Source organism: Girardinichthys multiradiatus, chromosome 5 (genome assembly GCF_021462225.1).
Source record: "Girardinichthys multiradiatus isolate DD_20200921_A chromosome 5, DD_fGirMul_XY1, whole genome shotgun sequence".
Taxonomy (NCBI): domain Eukaryota; kingdom Metazoa; phylum Chordata; class Actinopteri; order Cyprinodontiformes; family Goodeidae; genus Girardinichthys; species Girardinichthys multiradiatus.
In genome coordinates, this window is record NC_061798.1 from 27,112,311 (window position 1) to 27,119,395 (window position 7,085).

A 7,085-nucleotide genomic window follows, 5' to 3' on the forward strand; every position below is an offset into this window, starting at 1 on the left:
CTTTCTATCCCAAGGAAAAAGTAGAGAGTTTGTGGCAGTAGCTCATTCAGTGCCTTCATCTAGGAGAGAAACACATCCAAACAAATAGGCTCTGAGGCAGTAGTAAAAATCTATAGAATAAAAAACAGAGTTGCAGAAATAGCTTCTTCAGTTGAGTTGTTAAGGAAAGGCTGTAAAGTAATCTCTATCTGTCTCTGTCAACAATACTGGAGATATTATGAGTTTCTATTTTACTTTTTAGCGCAGCTGGGGAGCAAGTCCACTGTAGTTCTTCATCACTGCCTCTGCAGACTTCTGCCTCTACCTCCTGAAAACTTTGCTTTGTACTTGCATCAGCTGACCTTTCATGTCGTTGGTTCCTCAGTTTATACAAGTTAGCTGTTTAGGTAGTCAGAACTGGTCCCAATGATGGTCTACGGAGAACAAACGGACTATCAGATCCTGATCCTCTGAGACTGTAGGTGGTGCTCTGCACAAATAAAGCTACGGTCCATCAGATATGTTATTTAAGTAACGGATTTATATGCCCGGAAAATTTGTCCCGGAGGCTTTACAGTGCAAGAGACTCACTTATTAATGAATGTGAATGTCAGTCAGTCAGTCAGTCAGTCATTTTCTACCGCTTATTCCATAGTGGGTCGCGGGGGAGCTGGTGCCTATCTCCAGCAGTCTATGGGCGAGAGGCGGGGTACACCCTGGACAGGTCGCCAGTCCATCGCAGGGCAACAAATGTGAATGTGTTGGGCTAAATTATTTTAGAAAGTATTTCACAAAATGATTCCTGATTGCAAACCTAATTAGCAGATTTTGCTCCAAATTTTTATTAAAATGTTTGAACGTGAGTGAAGGTGCAACAAAAGTACTATTTCAAATTTCAGGTGCTTTACTGAAGTCATGCCATAAAAGTTCATCACTGTCAGTAGCATCAGCTTTCATCAAATCCACTCTCACATGCACACCTGCAGGCAACTTGTTTTACCACAAGGGCACAGAATATGGCGGAGAGACTGAAGTGTGGTTTATCATTGCATAACATGCAGCTGATTCATCTCTCACACATGTACTCACCAATAAGCACACAGTTATTCCTGGTGGCCTACTTTCATTTCTGAACTTCCATGTGACCTATTTCAACGCTTTCATATGAATGCGGTGGTACCGTGCATGCGTTTGTGTGTGTTTCTGACGTTTGAAGCCCTCCGCACGCACATCTGTAGAATTGACCTATTTTACAGTACCGTGTCGGACAGAGGGAGTGGGGGAGTCAATGGGTCGTTGCAGGCAGCATAACTCTCTCCTGAACGTCAGCCAGTCTAGGGCTTGTTTTTTATTCACTCTGTGTTTTGTCTCCATGATTTCCTGCAGGCCTGGGCCAAATCTGACCCTGTTGTCCTGAGGTGAAATGTTTTCATTGGATATGAAACTTGTTGGTTTCGACAGCTATTGAGAGACTCGTTTTAGGGCTATAATACATGAGCAAACTGGGTCAGAGTGATCCGCAAAGCCAGACGTTTATTCAAATCACTAAGTCGTGTTGCAGGAAATTCAGGTGGAAAACACAGAGATGTAATCAAAATGAGTTTTTGGATTAGAGTGTCTCTCCTTAGTTAAACCTGACATCTTTTACCCAAACTTTAATTGTTTTTATTCTAATCAATGAGCTGCAACAAAAACTGAATTTACTTGTAATTCTTCAAACTTTTACAGCACATTTTGGTTAAATGCTCATGCAAAACAAGCTAAAAATAAAGTAAGAGAGTTAGTGTGATCTCCTTTGTTTGCAAGGACTAGAATGTGAAATGCAAACATCAACCAAGTTCATGTTTGAATACGTTTAACTTCATTGCACAACAGACTCCTGCAGCATCCATCCTCTGATGATTTACTCCTTTCTGCTTCCAGGTTTTCAGGTCATTAGCGACTGATGTTGTCTGACGTCAGCTCACCACGGTTTAAACTGCAGATCCTCTGTGAGCGGGCAAGCGGCTGAGAGGACAGACATTTACACAGCCTAACACGCACTACTGAGTTTCATCCTTCTTACCCAATCCCTGCCTCTCCCTGTGCTGCTGACCTACATACTGCAGCATCCTGGTTACATAACCTGCCAGTGTTGTTGATCACCGCAGGCCGCAAAAGCCCAACATCTCCCTCTCAGTCTCTAACTTTCACAAACACAACACTACAGCCCAACTTTATTTAAAGGAACAGCGTGGATTTTTTTAAAGCAAGGTTCTGGTGTTGGTTGGTGGGTTTGTATGTTCTCCACATGCGTGTGGGTTCTTTCCAGTTACCACGAAGAAAACATACATGTTTGTCTTGGATGTCTCTGTGTTGCCCTGGGATGGACTGGCGACCTGTTAAGGAAGACATGTATTAAATTTGAGCTGAACTGAGGTGACTACAACTGAGAATTTCAATTATATAACCAAATTGTTTTACTTAAATTTAGTTGGACTGATCTAATCTAGGTAAATTGAATTGAACTGAACTAAATTGAATTGAAATAAATGATTTAACTGAACTAACATAAGCTGAAATTAAATTTTATTTAATTGAGGGGAACTGAGTTACATATAGCTGAACTGAATTTAGGTGAACTGAATAATTTAACAATTGCAATGAATTTAACTGAACTAAACTGAATTGAATTTAAACTGAACAGAATAAAATTTTACTTAATCACACTGAACTGATCAGAACTGTATAGAGGGGAATGCAATTCAATTTAACTTATTACACTAAACTAAATTGAATTGAATTGAATGAAATCATTTTTCTACCGCTTCTTCCATAGTGGGTCATGTGAAAGCTGGCGCCTATCTCCAGCAGTCTATGGGTTAATTTAATTTTTGCAAAGCAGAACATGTAGACCCCCCGGCCTATCTGACACATTTAATACGGTATAAAAAAGATTTTATGGTGGTACAAAAAAGACTATATGACAGAAAAAACAGCATGTAATAGTCTCTACATGTGACATACAGTTGTTAATGTAAGATACTGACTGCTCATAACCTCTCCAAAGAACCCCGAATAAAAAAACGACCTCTTTTGGTATCCAAAGTTGTTGTCTCCACTGCAGCTGAATGCACATGGCAGAGATTAAATAGTTTGTGGAATCTCAGAGGAAATTGGACTAAAATCAAGTGTATCTCATGAATCCCTGTTCTGCTCTTCTTTTCCAGTTTTTAAAACACTGGATTCTGGTATGCAATTACAAAAAAGGCAACTGGTTTAAAAGTCACTTAAACAAATGTGTTTCTTTTAATCCATCTGATAATCTGCAGTTGTTTTCATGCAGCAGTTCTGCATAAAAGTGTCATAGCTGAGAGAAAATAATCAGCCACTGTGCGCCATCGACCTGCTCCCTGAAACAGAGAAAGCTTCTTTCTAAGTACTTTGCCGAAGTTTACTCAATGGGGGGATGTGATGTAACCTTCCCTCCCCCGTTCCTTCCCCGTCTCTCATTCTCTCCACTCTGAATCACCCCTCTCTTCTATATCGCAGCTCTCCCCTCTCTTCCATCCTCTCCCATTTCTCCTCGCTGACCTACTTCTTTCTCTCCTGGCCTGTTTTCACGAGCTTCTGCACAACACAAAGGAGCTTGTACAGCTCGAAGATGGGTTGAAAAAAAATATATAAGTGGGGGAATGAGAGAGAAAAAGGAGGTAAACAGTCAGAAGGAAGAGAGGAAGAAAACTGGAGAGCAGATCAGGGGAGGACGGTATGGTCTGAAGCAAAGTGGTTTCTCAGGAACGCCACCTTGACTGCTGGATGGCACAGAGAGCAGAAGTGCAGAAACAAAAGAGTTTCATATTACTGGTGGGAAGCACCAGATCCGTTTGCGGTCAGCCGCTACCACACACCCTTCACTCATCACTCTGAAAGTGAGAAACAAGACAAGGAGCCGTACTTTTGATTTACTTAGCAATGTTCCTCAACATGAACCACTAGGATGATAAAAACATGGTCTGAAGTTCTCCCCATGTTGACATTGTCCAACCAGAGCTGCTGTCATCGGACTTAGAAGAAAATTGGATGCACCTTCAAAATTGCAACAACACAGTGTCTGATAGGCTGTCTTGCTGCCATTTTTCTTATGTAACTCCTGCCCCTCTTATGCCAACCTGCTGTTCCCAACAGCAATTGTTGCAGTAACGACAGCCTCGGATGGGGGCTGGCTCGCTCTGCCTTCACAGCCTGATGCTCTTCTTCTCTTGAGGCTGCTGTTGTGTAACTTACCCTGTAAGGCACTGAGCTGAGATATTGCGCAACTCATGACAACACAAAAGAATTTAAGCAAGTAATTGTGTTTGTGTGGTGGAACTTTATCATGTAACACAGCTTCACTCAGGGTTTGAACAATTGCCTTTATTCTACTGGTTTAAAAACACAACTTGAAAATGTTAGAGTGCTCTGTCTTATTTAAAATTGTACTGAATATTGTTTAAATATTATCAGGTAGTCCAACACTCATTGCTTATAGACAATGCTGGGGCATATAGTGCCTTTCAAACATACCCCTTGAAATTTTGTACATGCTGTCTGGTAACAACCACAAACTTGAAGCAATAACAATAACTCAAAGCAATAACTCAAAGAAAGCCATAACAAGTCCAAACTGCCACATTCTTGTAAGGCTCACAACAGAGATGTGGAAATCTGACTTTTTGACATATATCCAGACTTCCATCTGTAAAAATAAATATTACTGAGGTGAAACATGGCGGAGGCAGCATCATTATGGATGGTTTTCTTCATCAGGGACAGGAAGATGGTCAGAGCTGATGGGAAGATGGATGGAGCTAAATACAGAGTGATTCTGGAAGAAAACTTGCAAAAGGCTGCAAAATATTTGAGACTCGGGTGGAGATTCACCTTCATCAACCCTATACGTACAGCCAAAGCTACAATAAAATGGTCTAGAGCAGGGGTCTCAAACTTCAGAAACCTTTTGATGTGTCCCTGGTCTGACACACTAACTGAATTACCTCAGCATGTTACAGGACTTCTAAAGAGTCCAGCTAATGACCTAATTGTTTGATTCAGGTGTGCTGAAGCGGAGGCACATCTAAAAGTTGCTGGACACCAGCCCCCTGAGGGCTGGAGTTTGATACCCTTTAATTAGAGCAAAGCATATTTACAGTATCTCACAAAGGTTATTATACCCCTCACTTTTTTGGAAATATTTTAATATATCCTTTCATGGGACAACACTAAAGATAGAGAATGACAAAGTAGTCAGTGTACAGCTTGTATAACAGTGTAGATTGGATGTTCCCTCGAAATAATTTAACACACAACCATGAATGTTTAAACAGTTGGCAACAAAAGTTAGTTTATCCTGTAGTGAAAATGTCCAAATTATGCTGAGTTAGCTGTTTTCTCTCACCAGTGTCATGTGACTTATTAGTATTACAAGGTCTCAGGTGTGAATGGGGAGCAGGTGTGGTAAATTTGGTGTTATCGCTCTCACACTTTCTGTTACTGGTTACTGGAAGTTCAACCTGGCATTTCATGGCAAAAAACACTCTGAGGATCTGAAAAAAGAATTGTTGCTCTACATAAAAATGGCCTAGGCAATAAGAAGGTTACCAACACCCTGAAACTGTGGTGCTGCATTGTGGCCAGGACCATACAGCAGCTTAATAGGGCAGGTTCCATTTAGAACAGGCCTCACCATTGTTGACCAATGATGTTGAGGTCATGTGCGCAGCGTCATATCCAGAGGTGGTCTTTTGAACATAGAAATATGAGCGCTGCAACTATTGCTGTAGAGGCTGAAGGGTGACCATGTGCCACACATTGCATCAAACTGGTCTGCATGGCTGTTCTCTCAGAAAGAAGCCTCTTCTAAAGATGATGCACAAGAAAGCCCGCAAACAGTTTGCTGAAGACAAGCAGAATAAGGACATGGATTACTGGAACCATGTCCTGTAGTCTGATGAGACCAAGATAAACACTTGTGGCGGCAACCAGGTGAGGAGTACAGAGACAAGCACGGTGGTGGGAGTGTCATTCGGGGCGGAATGAGTGTTGCAGGCTGTAGGGAGCTACAGTTCATTGAGGGAACCATGAGTGCCAACATGTAGTGTGACATATAAGCAGAGCATGATTCCCTCCCTTTGGAAACTGGGCTGCAGGGCAGCATTCTAGCATGATAATGAACCCAAACACACCTCCATGACAACCCTTGCCTTGTTAAGGAAACTGAGGGTAAAGGTGCTGGACTGGCCAAATGTGTCTCTAAATCTAAACCCTTTTGAGCATCTGTGGGTCATCCTCAAATAGACGTTGGAGGAGTCTAAGGTCTCTAACATTCAGCAACTATACGATGTTGTAATGGAGGAGTGGAACAAGATTCCAGTGGCAACTTATGAGGCTGTATGTGTTTAAATGGTTCATACTCAAGACCAGAATCCAGTTCACTGAAGCTCTCCATCTAATCTGACAGAGCTTGAGCTTTTTTGCTAAAAGGAATGGACAAAAGTGTCTTGTCTGTAGCTGGTAGACATGCCTCAAAAGACTCGGAAATTGCAGCAAAATGTGGTTTGAGGTTGAACACAAATGCATGTGCACTTTTGATTTTTCTTTACCACATCAAATCCAAATAAGACATGCTAAAGCTTGGGTGGTAACATGACTAAAAACTCAGGGGATATGAATCATTTTGCAAGCCTGTTCAATCAACTACATAAACGGTTTCTAAAGAGCCTTACCGCTAACAAAGTTTAGGCTTTAACTATACAAAGATCTGACAGACTTTAACTGCACTACTGCATAAATTGATGTATTCTGTAAACAGTGGTCAAAGGACAGGACAGCGTATGACTATGTAATAGCAAGGTCATTGTGTGACTCTGGCTCATTGATGTGTTTTGGAAGTCAAAAACACAGGAGAGGAGCCCTAATGCTGGCGTTGATGGAAAGGTAAGTATACATTAGGATAGCACTTATCGAACTGCATGAGTCAAGCATCTGAAATGAGGGTTGGAACATTGAAAGAACAGAGCCAGCTCTCATGAATCATGTTTTCTTGCAGGAGGTCTGTGTACACCAGGAGGAATGCTCAGGGGGGGGTG